The 13,753-nt window shown below is 43.5% G+C and overlaps 1 protein-coding gene across 1 annotated transcript in view; it reads left to right on the forward strand.

The window, feature by feature from the left end:
- LOC149452034 (N-acetylglucosamine transporter UNC93A-like) overlaps positions 1–13,753 on the forward strand; it is a 459,029-nt gene that overhangs the window by 364,308 nt on the left and 80,968 nt on the right. The window lies entirely within an intron of this gene.

The raw sequence follows: 13,753 nt of genomic DNA on the forward strand, positions 1-13,753 counted from the left end.
GCATTCTTGGGTACCCCAATAGCAAGCTGCATGCTCTGGGGCACTCGGCAGGAGGGAGGGCCAGGAGATCTGGTGGGAGACCGGAAAAAAGGAGGATTGGGGCTATTCTGTGCAAAACCACTGCACAGAGCAGGTAAGTATTACATGTTTGGGTTTTTTTATTGTCTTTAATATCACTTTAAAAGTGAGACTTCTTGATGTCCAATTACAGTGTAATCAAAATTGCCCTCACTAAGGAAAACTCACCAGATGGACCCCAGATCAATATGTATATTAAATATATAAATCTAACAATAATTCAGCATTGAGTGTGCACCAATTCAGATAAGAAATCCTCCACCACACCTTGTGTGAATGGCAAATGACTGGACAGGAGGACCCCAGGTGATAAGAGGTCAAAATGAGCTCATGTGGAATAAATCTACTACTTAAATCATCCATCAAGGCTTGTATTTTCTCCAGAAACTTTCCCTATGCATTCAGGGCTGATGTCCTTAAAGCAAGCATGTCTTTATAAGTACCTATGAAAAGAAAAATATGCTCCAATGATTCAGATCATATAAGCAAAGGGAAATTTGTAGAGTAGCAAGTCATTCTCAATAGCATGAAAGAGGACTAGTAAACAAGTCCTTAAACAATATTTACAAATTACAGTGGTAGGAATGAGGCTTATTAATTCCATAACCATAAGTAAATCATTATATTCATTACAGAAGACTCATCAGTTGGATAGACCCCACAAATATAGAGGTCAATATGTGCATAATATGTGGAAATCCAACAGTATTGCATCAAGAGTGAAAACGTTAAGATGAAAATCCTCCACCACAGCTCATATAAATGGCAACTCACCAGTTAGAAGGACCCCAGGTGTTAGGAGGTAAATATAGGTTGAGGCAGCTATTACTTTATTACCTATTATTGAGGTGGCTATTACTTTAGGTTGTCCACCAAGGCTTGTATTATATCCAGAAGCTGTCCACATATTCTTCCCCATTTTCATGCATTTTTTATGTGTTGTATTGAACCACATGAGGTGGCTGTTGTTTTATAGTACTCTGACGTCTAGCTGAGGTTTTGTTGCACTACAACTTTTTTACTATGTGATTTGTCCTCTCCCACTGTCTTCAACTCCTGTTTAGTGCTAGTTCATTCAATCCTAGCTAGACGTTCCCTTTTTCTTCTGTGTTCCCTTAGTCGGTGTTAGTATTTTGCAGAGACAGGGCTTAGGAAAGTCATTGTGTTCTTACACTTCAAAAGACTGAAAGAAAACTCTGTACTGCAATTGCCTGAAGTAAAAATTGTGTTGGATTCAACTTCTGTGTCTTATTAAAAAGTTAATCTGTGTGTGGATGGTGCAAAGTCAACAGGTGACCATACAGTCCAGACAGACTGGGCCTTGGGAGGTTTGTCCATGCGTAAAGCAGATTTCTGAAGCCTTCAATGCATTCTGCTTTATCTGTTCTGATATTTTACTTGTGCACATGGTTGTTCTGCACTGTGGGGGAGATTTACTAAAACTGGAGCATTCAGAATCTGGTGAAGCTGTGCGTGGTAGCCAATCAGCTTCTAACTTCAACTTATTTGATTAACTAGTTGTGGATCTCCCCATGTAGATATACTGCTGTAGCTGATCTGGGCTAGATTACATGTCTCATGCGTGATCCGGCTCTTCCTAGCAGGGGGCACGAGCACCCCATTGCCCCAGTTGTGCTGTGATTTGTTACAGCACAAGCCGATCAATGGGTCCTGCCCAATGATTTATGGCCAAGACTTGCCAATTGGCAGAGGGGATGACAGGAGAGAGATCTTGGGGATAAAAAGCTGGCACATCTCTTAGTAAAATCAGTACAAAGTAAACACTTTACATTTGTTAGGCACACAGTTAACCCTTTGATTTCCCTTAGATGTTAACCCCTTCCTATCCAGTGTCATTAGTATATTATTAGCACTGATCACTGTATTAGTGTCACTGGTGATGTCGATGTAATTTATTCAGTTCCCACACAGAGTCAGTTAGTGTCAGATTGCCCGCCATACAATCACAGTCCGGCTATAAGTTGCTGATCGCTGCCATTACTAGTATAAAATAAAAATCAATAAATAAAAAATCTAGTATATATCCCATAGTTTGTAGATGCTCTGACTTTCATGCAAACCAGTTAATATATGCTTATTGGGATTTGTTTTTACCAAAAAATGTAACAGAATACATTTTGGTCTAAATATATGAAGAAATTTAATTTTAAACATTTTTTTATTGGATATGTTTTATTGCAGAATGTAAAAAATATTTTTTTTCCAAAATTTTCAGTCTGTAATATAAAAAAAAGAGTGGTGATCACATACCACCAAAAGAAAGCTCTATTTGTGTGATAAAAATGATATAAATTTTATTTGGGTACAGTGTTGCATTCTTTCTTTTGGTGGTATTTGATCACCTGTGCGTTTTTTATTTTTGGCGCTATAAACAAAAAAGTTGTGAAGAAAAAACATGTTTTTGAAAAAAACTATATTTTCTCATTTTGGTCATAAAAAATATTTTTAAAAAACTACAATTTCGTCATAAATTTAAGCCAAAGTGTATTCTGCTACATGTTTTGGGTTAAAAAAATCCCAATAAGTGTATATTGATAGCTTTGTGTGAAAGTTATAGCATCTACAAACTATGGTATAGATAATGGAATTTACACAGCTTTTACTTTCTGACTGCTTATCACATTCCTTGAGGTGCTAAAATACCAGGACAGTGCAAACACCACCAAATGACCCCTTTTTGGAAAGTAGACACCCTTAGCTATCTGCTGAGAGACATATTGGCCTTGATTCACTATTGGGTGTGGGCGCATATTTATGGGCTTAAGCCCAATTTTCATGGGCGTCCGTCCATTTTTTACCCTGCAACCTAATTCACTATTGAGCAGAGCCCATAAGCAGACGCCCAATCTAATTCACAAAAAGACACACGCCCGGAATCAGACTCACAAAAGCAGACTTGCTAAGAAGCACGTCTAACACCATGAAAAATCACTGTAGAGACATGTTCACTTAGAAATTTGCTTTGCCAAATATCAGGACTTCACTTTAACCTCTTGCCGACCGCGCATAGCCAAATGACGGCTTCACCGCGGCCGGCCAGTTCTGAGTGGACGTCATATGACGTCCTCCCAGAACGCGCTCTCCTGCGCGCCCCAGGGGGCGCGCACCCGGCGATCTCCGTGATCGCTGTGTCCTACGGACACAGCTGATCACGTGATGTGGTGAAAGGCCGATCCCACCGGCCTTTTACCACGTGATCAGCGGTGTCCAATGACACGCTGATCACAGGGAAATGCAAGTGCCGGTTCTCGGCTGCACTTTCCTCACGCTGTCAGATCGTGAGGAAAGTACTGCCGAGAACCGGCAGTTGTCAGAGCGGGGATCGGCACCGATCATCAGGGCACTGATGATCAGTGCCCTGATGATCGGTGCCCAGCAGTGACACCCGCAAGTTCCGCCCAGCAGTGCGCCCACTAGCCCCGCCCACCCGTTCCCAGCAGTGCCCCCACCTGTGCCCAGCAGTGCCCCCACCTGTGCCCAGCAGTGCACCCACCTGTGCCACTCTGCAGTGCCACCTACCTGTGCCCAGAAGTGCCACCTACATGTGCCCAGCAGTGCCACCCACCTGTGCCCACCCACCTGTGCCCACCAGTGCCACCCACCTGTGCCCACCAGTGCCACCCACCTGTGCCCACCCACCAGTGCTGCCCACCAGTGCCACCCACCAGTGCAGCCCAGCAGTGCTGCCAGTCAGTGCCACCAGTCAGTGCCCAGGGGTTGTGCCAGTCAGTGCCGTCTATCAGTACCCATCATCAGTGTCACCTATCAGTGCCACCTATCAGTGCTGCATATCAGTGCCGCCTATCCGTGACCCCTAATTAGTGCTGTCTATCAGTGCCGCCTATCCGTGCCACCTCATTAGTGCTGCCTATCAGTGCCCTTTAGTGCTGCCTATCAGTGCCCATCAGTGCCGCCTATCAGTGCCCATCAGTGCCGCCTCATCAACGCAAATCAGTGAAGGAGAAAAAATACATGTTTGAAAAATTTTATAAAAGAAACAAATAAACTTTTTTTTTTTTCAAATTTTTTGCACTTTTTTTAATTTATAGCGCAAAAAGTAAAGCGCCCAGTGGCGATTAAATACCACCAAAAGAAAGCTCTATTTGTGAGAAAAAAATGATCAAAATTTCATATGGGTACAATGTTGCATGACCGCGCAATTGTCAATCAAAGTGCGGCAGCGCTGAAAGCTGAAAATTGGCCTGGTAAGGAAGGGGGTATAAGTGCCTGGTAGGCAAGTATTTAAACAATATCTGCTATTTCCAAAAAAATTAAGAATGTGTTAAAAATCGTTTTTTTCAAGGAAATCGACACAGTAAAAATCTAGATGCCCGTGCAGTGTCTTTGGCAGATAGAACTGAGCATGTGCAGAACACCTTTTAGACCTCTGCCATGGGCGTTTGCTTTTTAGCCACTGACTAATAGTGAATCTGATTGTGGATTCCTCTGACAGCCGGCACTCGGTCGCGACTACTATGTTTAATAAACAGCACTCGGCATATCTTCATGTAATCTAATTAGATTTCCTTAGTTCTAGTGATTCTATTTTTGTTTCTTATCCTTTATAATTATTTCTGTTATGATTTTACTTATTTTGAAGGTCTAGATAATATTTATTTTGAAAGCTGAATGTAAAAATAAAGGTCCGCAATAAAAAAAAAAAAAAAAAAAAAACAGCGTGGGTCCCCCCTCTCATCCATACCAAGCCCTTCAGGTCTGGTATGGATATTAAGGGGGAACTCCATGCTGAAATTTAAAAAAAAAACAGCGTGGGTCCCCCTCAATATCCATACCAGACCTTTATCCGAGCATGCAGCCCGGCAGGTCAGGAAAGGGGGGGGGGACGAGCGAGCGCCCCCCCCTCCTGAACCATACCAGGCCACATGCCCTCAACATGGGGGGGGGTGCTTTGGGGCAGGGGGGCTCCCCCCCCAAAGCACCTTGTCCCCATGTTGATGAGGACAAGGGCCTCTTCCCCACAACCCTGGCCGGTGGTTGTGGGGGTCTGCGGGCGGGGGGCTTATCAGAATCTGGAAGCCCCCTTTAACAAGGGGGCCCCCAGATCCCGGCCCCCCCCCCCTACGTGAATGATTCTGCGGTACACGGTCCGCAGACTCATTCACAAAAAAACTAAGTAGATCCAACGTCAATCGCGGCGGCGGCGACCCGAAAAAAGGAAAAAAAAAAAAAAGGTTCCGCTCCCGTCCAAGGCTTCCAGCCTAGTGAAGAAAAGCCTAGCTGACATTTCTTATATAGGTATGGGCGGGGCCAGCCGGGGACATCATCCCAGTGACCCGCCCCATGTCACATGCTTGCTGTTCCCGGCTGGCCCCGCCCCATACCTATATAAGAAATGTCAGCTAGGCTTTTCTTCACTAGGCTGGAAGCCTCGGACGGGAGCGGAACCTTTTTTTTTTTTTTCCTTTTTTCGGGTCGCCGCCGCCGCGATTGACGTTGGATCTACTTCGGGGGACATTGTTTTAATAAAGGACTTGTCAAAGACCCTGTACTGTGTTTTTTTTACACCACACTTAGTTTTTTTGTGAATAAGTCTGCGGACCGTGTACCGCAGAATCATTCACGTAGGGGGGGGGGACCGGGATCTGGGGGCCCCCCTGCCCCAAAGCACCCCCCATGTTGAGGGCATGTTGCCTGGTATGGTTCAGGAGGGGGGGGGCGCTCGCTCGTCCCCCCCCCTTTCCTGACCTGCCGGGCTGCATGCTCGGATAAGGGTCTGGTATGGATATTGAGGGGGACCCACGCTGGTTTTTTTTTAATTCCAGCGTGGAGTTCCCCCTTAATATCCATACCAGATCCGAAGGGCTTGGTACAGATGGGAGGGGGGACCCCACGCTTTTTTTTTTATTATTTATGCAATAAAGGGAATTATTTTACATTCAGCTGTCAGTGGGGAACCCCGCTGACAGTTGAAACATTAACTCATGGCTGGCGCTCCTACAATCCCGCATGAGTTATGTTATCAACTCATGCAGCATTTTAGTAATGAAAACCAATGCAGCGCTCATGTTTCAGCTGTCGGCGGATTTCCCCACTGACAGTTGAATGTCAAAGTATTGCAGTGATTTATAAACAGTTCTTTAAATAACTGGCGTGGGGTCCCCCCTCCCATCCATACTAAGCCCTTCGGGTCTCGTATGGATGTTAAGGGGTAACTCCACGCTGAAATTAAATAAAAAACAGCATGGGGTACCCCCCTAAATCCATAACACATACTTATCCGAGCATGCAGCCCGGCAGGTCAGGAAAAGGGGGGGGGGGGACGAGCGAGCGCCTCCCCCTCTCCAGAACCATACCAGGCCACATGCCCATACCAAATTATTCAAACATTTGTAAACAGACCAATTAACTGAAATGGTTTGATATTTGTACCCCAAATATGACGTTCCCTGAGGCGTTGGTAAACCGAGGTACGCCTGTATTAGTATTGCAATCCTTTGTATTGGGATACATAGAACCAACATACATCTGAATTGGCAACATAGCACAACATTTTTGTCACATTGGAGATATCTGGCTAGTTATACTGACCATGCCCAGGGACCTAGGATTGATTCACAGCACAGAAATACAGGCTGGGTTAGCAATGTAGCTCCGTGGATTAGTGGTTAGCGCTACTGCCTCATAACTCTAGGGTTGTAGGTTTGAATCCCAACCCCGGCGAGGTAGTAGCATGATCTCCGTGTGTGGCTGTCTTCACATACATATTCTGGCAACATCTTTGCTTTCTGTCTAAATGATCCCTAAAATGTGAATTAGAATGAGGCCTTGTCTGTTGAAACACCTTCAAAGCTGCACCTTATGTGAATGTCATACAATGGGATAAGATAAGGGCCTGAATCACTAATAGATTTGATAATGATGTGAACAGAGCCTACAGTGGCCAATAGGGTGCGACTTGGTCTACGATTTGCAAGTCGCCTGGCATGGCAATCGCAAACAATGTTACTGGGGGCTACCCGGTCACATTAAAGCAGATTTCTAAGTGGTGTTATTGACACCACAGTCACATCATGTGACTTGCATAGAAGTTGCATGATTTCAAAGTCGGGGTACATGGTGATTTCAAGTGCAATTTGCAAGACATTCAACATCGATCTCTCAGCAAATTGCATGAAAAGTAGTGTATTCATTACTCTATTATTACTTGCGGCTCCTACCAAGTTTGAACCACAACAATATGAACGCTCCAATAGCATGCTCATTGAGTGGGACTTTGCATGTGATTTGCACAACATGCAAGCTGTAAATCGTCTGCAAAGTCGCACCCTATTGTCTGCTATTAGAGTGACCACATGGGTGCGTTTCAAACACTGATTTCTATAGTAGTACATGTACTACTTTAGTGGCAATTTGCATACAGATCTGTGTCAGATGTCTTGAAAATTGCATTGAAATGGTCAACTTTACTGTAAGTCGCAGGATTTGTAAATCAGCTTTGCCCAGAGTGTAATGTTTGGTGATGTTTGATTTCTGGAGTGTTTTACCAATTGATGGGAAATTCACCATACTAGTCAAATCGATTTGTCATTTTCAGTATTGCATACAAGATGTGGTCATGTGACTGTCTTAACTCATGCGAGAATCTGGAGGGAATTGTGACCATAGTAGCAATAAAGGTTCCAATTGGGGTTCCCTTTCACATCCCTGCTCAATGTTCTGTTGTATGCTGCACACGTACATGTCACTGTATATATCTTTCTGACTTGTGGGGCCTGTATACCAAGGGTTAATGCAGGTAGGAAGCGGATTCATCAGGTGAAAACACTTTCACTGACCAAATTAAGGTCAGTGGTGGGTGTGGCTTCATTGGGTGTGGGGCCTTGTTTGGCATGCTCCAAATACAACCTAGCTTATATAAAGATGTGCAGTAGGGAGTGATTTGGCCTGTTACTAGGCCGGGTGGTTTGTGACTAAGTCCTTGCTTGTAGTGGTTTGGGGGAGGAAGAGATTTTGTGCTGAATTGCCCCAGACACCACTCAGGCTGTGTTTGGAAGTGGGCTGGAAATGTTTGCATATTTTTGGCCTTGTAAAGTGTGTTTGTGTGTTATTGCACAATGATTGTGTTTTTTCTCTTTGCATTGAAAGCAAAGCACATGTCAATCGTTTTGTTTAAAATCTGCTCTTGTTTTAATTTTGCTTGCTTATTTAGACTCAAATGCATTTTTCTTACAAACCTGCTGACAAATGTATGTGTAGGGGATTTGTAGAGGTGGGAGGGGTTTTTCACATATGTCTTGTTTTCTTTATATTTTGATGTGTAGACTTTTTTTGTGAATGGATCTTTATACTAAATGATTGTGTAAGTAAACCTTATGTGCACGAAAATGTTACTTGATTCATCTTCCCCTTTGTTTCCTGCTATAACCTGAGCACATACAGTTCATTAGAAGTATCTTTAGATTGTAAGCTCTTATGAGCAGGAGTGTTTTCTTTTTGCCACATCAATCCTGTTTTTGTGACTCACCAAGATATTGACTGTACCTACTTGTTCCTGCTGACCAAATAAATGAAGATATATTTGATCAATAAATGTTTCACCGATGTTTTTGTGTTTATTTTATGTTCAATATATGAACAACCTTAATAGTTACTTTGTATACTTATATAATCTGCTCAAATGTAGCTTGTAAGAGCGTGAATATGCAAGTGGGTGCAAACTTGCTTTTTCAAAACCAAACAAAAAATAAAAAACCTGCTTGCACCACAATATTGTTATGTACTAATGAATATGTCACATTCACTGTGCAGCCAGCTACAGGTTTTCTACAATTTGATTTACAGTAATAAAATAGTCCCCACTGTATGTTGATTTTTGGCCTTTGGCAACAAATATATATTAGCCAAGGTTTAAAAAGAAAAAAATCACTAAGAAACACACATTCGCGAAAGCTATCAAGGCCGTGCATAGAAATGAGCGATCGTGCATAGATATGCGCGATCGTGCACAAATAAACGCCAAACAGGTGTCCCCCATGGCGCACGAGCAGCTATCCTCCTGGAAGTCCGTCATCTGGTGCGCGCGCACCCGGAAGTGGTTGTGGGGAGTGTAAGTGGATGAGAAGTGGTTGGAGGTTTTGTGTTGGTTGAAAATTTTGATAACTTTATTGGCATTTGGACATGGCGAGAGCACAGTTCTCAACTGAGGAGATGATCCTTATATGTAAAGTAACTGTGGCCATTGCAAATGTTTATAACATGTGAGGGACAAGTAATTGCAATTTTGTGGGTGGGGCCTAGCAGAATCTCACTTGGTGCACATGCTACTTATCTGTACATTAGCTCCTGGGTATTGATGGGTCAATTATATTAACCACTTGCCTACTGGGTACTCATACCCCCTTCCTGTCCTGGCCAATTTTCATCTTTCTGCACTGTTACCCTTTGAATGACAATTGTGCGGTCATGCCACATTGTACCCATCTTAAATTTGTATCAGTTTTTTCAGACAAATAGAGCTTTCTTTGGGTGGTATTGACTTGCTGCTGTGAGTTTTACTTTTTGCTCGATAAACCAGAAAATAGCTCATAATGAATAAAAGTCTGTTTATATTATAACATTTGGTAAACTGGTAATTTAGCAACACTGATGTGTGTTGATGAGGCGGCACTGCTGGCCACAGGTGGGCGGAACTGTTGGGTGGCACTGGTGGGCACTGATCATCGGGGCCGACCCCTGCTTTGATAACTGCTGGTTCTCGGCAGTACTTTCCACACATTCTGACAGCGTGAGGAAAGTGCAGCCAAGACCCGGCAAATGCATTTCCCGGTGATCAGCGTGTCATTGGACATGGCTGATCACATGGTAAAAAGCCGCTGTGATTGGTCTTTACCACATCACGTGATCAGCTGTGTCCTTAGGACACAGCAATCACTGAGAGCGCGTTCTGCCAGGATGTCATATGACACCCTCCCAGAGCTGCCTGGATGCAGTGTAGCGTTATTCGGCTATCTGCGGTCGCCAAATAGGTAACCAGCTAGGCCTTCATGGCTAATCTTTGAATATCTGGACATGTATACTGCGTATAATGCATTACATTCTACAATGTGTTGGTGTACATGGTATTACAGTGTGCAATGCGTTGCTGGATTCTGCATGACAGTGGACAGCGTATCACAGTGTGCAATGCGTAGCTCCAGCCTGCATGACAGTGTACAGTGCATTACAGTCTACAATGTGTGGGTGTACACGGTATCACAGTGTGCAATGCGTTGCTCCATCCTGCATGACAGAGTACAGTGCATTACAGTCTACAATGTGTGGGTGTACACGGTATTACTTTGTACAGTGTATTACAGTGTGCAATGCGTTGTACACTGCAGTGTGCACTAAAGCATTTTACACTCATGCACTGTACACACTAACGCATTTGACATTTTTAGTGTGCAATGCGTTAGTGTGCAATGCCTTGGACAGTACAATGCATTTGCAGTATTGGTGTATGTTTATTAAGCACAGATAATTCATCTGATTTTAGTTATCAAGGAGAAGTCTTCTCTGTCCCCCTGTTTATGAGGTGGAGGACAATTGTTTTCCGAAGAAGAGAGGAGACATTTTTTCAAGGAGATCTGTATAGATTTCCAGAGATATGTGTAGATGGTTGAGGGGCTGCATGTGATCTCCGGAGATAATTGTGATTAATGATCACCTGAGTTAAACCAGTGAATGAAAAGTGTAAAAAAACATGGATTGAAAGTAATCTGCACTGACCACTGTGCTTTGTCAAGCCACATATTGGCACATTCTGGTGTCACACAGATGCGATGTGAAATTTGCAGTGTTTTCTGTGCAAGCGCTGCACCGCATCACAAGCGCAACCCCTTCATGCCACCTGCTGCGGCTTTCTAGGTGAAGTTACCAACACACCAATATTGGTACACAAAGCGTATTGTGATTTGCCAAATTGGATGGCATGCCTATTCACACCCATGTGCATACCCTGAAAAAGGGTCCTGCACATTTTTGGCCCGGATGCGGTGCAATTTGAGGTGTGCAAAATGTTTGTCTCTAATTGCAACGCACACAAATTGCATGTGATTTGCCCAGGAGTGCGGTGTTAGACCACAATGCATGTATGTGAAGCCAGAATAAAAGGATGTGGATTTTGTCTATTTTTACTTGCGCATGTTAACATTATGGAAGTGCATTTTCTTCTGTTTAACATGCTATAGAAATGGAACATGCATTTGGATGGAGTGTTTTTGTATGTGCATTTTGGAAGTATTCTAAACACACATTGACCCTAGGGCCACACCATATCTTATGCAGGCCATAGATGGGTCGAAAATCGGCCGATTTTTCGGCCGAAAATAAAATCGGCCGATTTTCGGATCGTTAGTGGGCTATTTGTTCGGCCGTTTTTCGGTATTTTGGCAGATTTTTTTTTTCGGTAAAGTTGGAAAAAAACGACCGAATTTGCCGATCGGCTGATTTTCGCGGCAATGATGGGCAAATCGGCCGATTTTTTTTTTACCATTGCTGGTAACGTCGGCCACTTGAACAACCGATTTTTCATTTTTTAAAAGAAAAATCGGCTGTTTTTCTCCCCGTCTATGGCCTGCATAAGCATTAGTGTGCCTGGGGGAGGGGGGGACCTTTGGCCTTTCCAAACACAGTAGATGCTCCAAGAATGTTTCCTTGAACTCTTGAAATGGTTAAAAAGGAAAGACACTCTAGATAGCCTGCACTGAGAATTGACTGTCATGATGACGTGTCAATGATTATTTGCTCTCATTTTTCAGGAGTGGTACTGCTTGCGGTTGAAGCTGGTAGAAATCCACCTTCACGTCCTCCACTCACCTTCACTTGCGGCCAGTGGATATTTTGTGGCCGCAGGCAAGAACTGGCATCGAGGACCTGCATAATGACCCTGGCATGCCAGAGGTGGTTTGGAAGCAGCACAGCAATTTGACCATCCCTTTCCTCTATGTTGGTTTTAGGGTGCAGAATTGCTTCTCGTTCGTGAACGGACTGTCGCCGGATATCAGAGTCCCCATATTTTCAAGATATGTTTTAGCCATGTTGGCTTATTTTTATGTTATTTTCCAAGTGTGTCGCATCTAACCGCACAGTAGTGTGGTGCCATGCGTATTTGTGGCTGTCAATGGAGCTGTTTTTAATAGACGTGTGTAGGTGCAACAATGTTTTCATCATGGTACCTGCGCACATCTACATAGGGCATTGCATTTCTTTGCTGTGCTGGAAAATGTGTGTTCTTGCATGCGTTTCTGCACCACCAATGGTGTGAACAAGTCCTAAGGGCTGGTTCACACTATAGAAACAGTCTAGATGTGTTCCTGATGGGTTTTTTTCATGCCCTTTTGGCATGCATGTTTAGTGTGTTCCAGTACATTTTGGATGCGTTTTGGACATGTTTACATTGCATTTTTGTATCCCTTCCACTTATTTTTTTCTATTTTCTTTGTATTCAATGTAGTTAGGGACATGTGCGTTTTAGTACATTCAAGGACGTTTCAATGTGTTCCAGTACAGTTCTGTGCAGAAACAATGCAGCGTGGTCAACTTTGTTTACAGCACCTGCAATGCATTGAAAATGCAAGCGCTGATGTGAACTATGACATTGACAACCATATAACCTTCTTTCTGTGCGTTTGTGATGCTGAAAAAGCAACTGAAACACATGTAGTGTGAACTGGCCCTAAAGGTTATTAGAGGTCAGGGAACAGGACTGACCAGGAATTGTGAATTCAATCAGACTAGTGGTGAGATACAATCAGCAATTGTATAATAATGTGAGATCTGAGCTGTAGCTGATAGAAAATGAGACACATTCACTTGATCAGTAAATAGATAGTTAAAGAGTGGGGCGGTGATCCATAGATTTGCATATGGGACAGGTGATGATGGGGTAGGGGAGGGGGTCAAGTTGTATAAGGAGACAGATTTAAAAGAGAAAAAAGTTACAATGAAATATACACGGCATGAAACTTGCACATGACCTAATTGGCAGAAGAACAGTACGCAAGTAACATTCATCCACTTTCTAGTCATTAGGCAAAATCATAATTGATTGATCAATATTCCTGCCACAACCCAGAAAATTGATCTCCATTTTTTTGGGATGTTGCCAAGACTGGGATTAGAACCCATGACCCAAGTGCTGTAAGTTCTGAGCTCTAACCACTAAACCACTGTGGGAAACACAGTTTGAGTTATAATGTAGAATAGTTACATTGTTTAAAAATGATAAAGCGAGCGCTGGTCAAATGATATAGACTAGTAAAATGGTATTACACAAGATAAATATAACCACGAACAGTAGTGCATGAACTTGTGAAAGGTCATCCACCCCTGTGACAGTGTACTACACTATTGAGCATCTTTCTGGCTCCTGTGGCTGAGCTAATTCCTCCCCAGGACCATTTGGGCACCCACCCTGATGGATGGATGGATGGAGCTGGATGACTAACCCATAGCTGCCAGCATACCGCTGCACCCCCAGATGTGCGATGTGTATAACCCATGCACATTAATACTTGTGTTCTGGTGAGTGTAGACCAGTCCCAAGGGTGGTTTACCTTTCACGAGTTCATGCACTACTGTCCGTCACGGAGAGACCACACGTGCCATTCATAGGCACTCTCTGAGTTGGTACTCTCACACGAAGGACATTCCA

This window comes from Staurois parvus, unplaced genomic scaffold, assembly GCF_062004578.1.
Source record: "Staurois parvus isolate SC_StPar_1 unplaced genomic scaffold, SC_StPar_1.0 ptg000501l, whole genome shotgun sequence".
Classification (NCBI taxonomy): Eukaryota; Metazoa; Chordata; class Amphibia; order Anura; family Ranidae; genus Staurois; species Staurois parvus.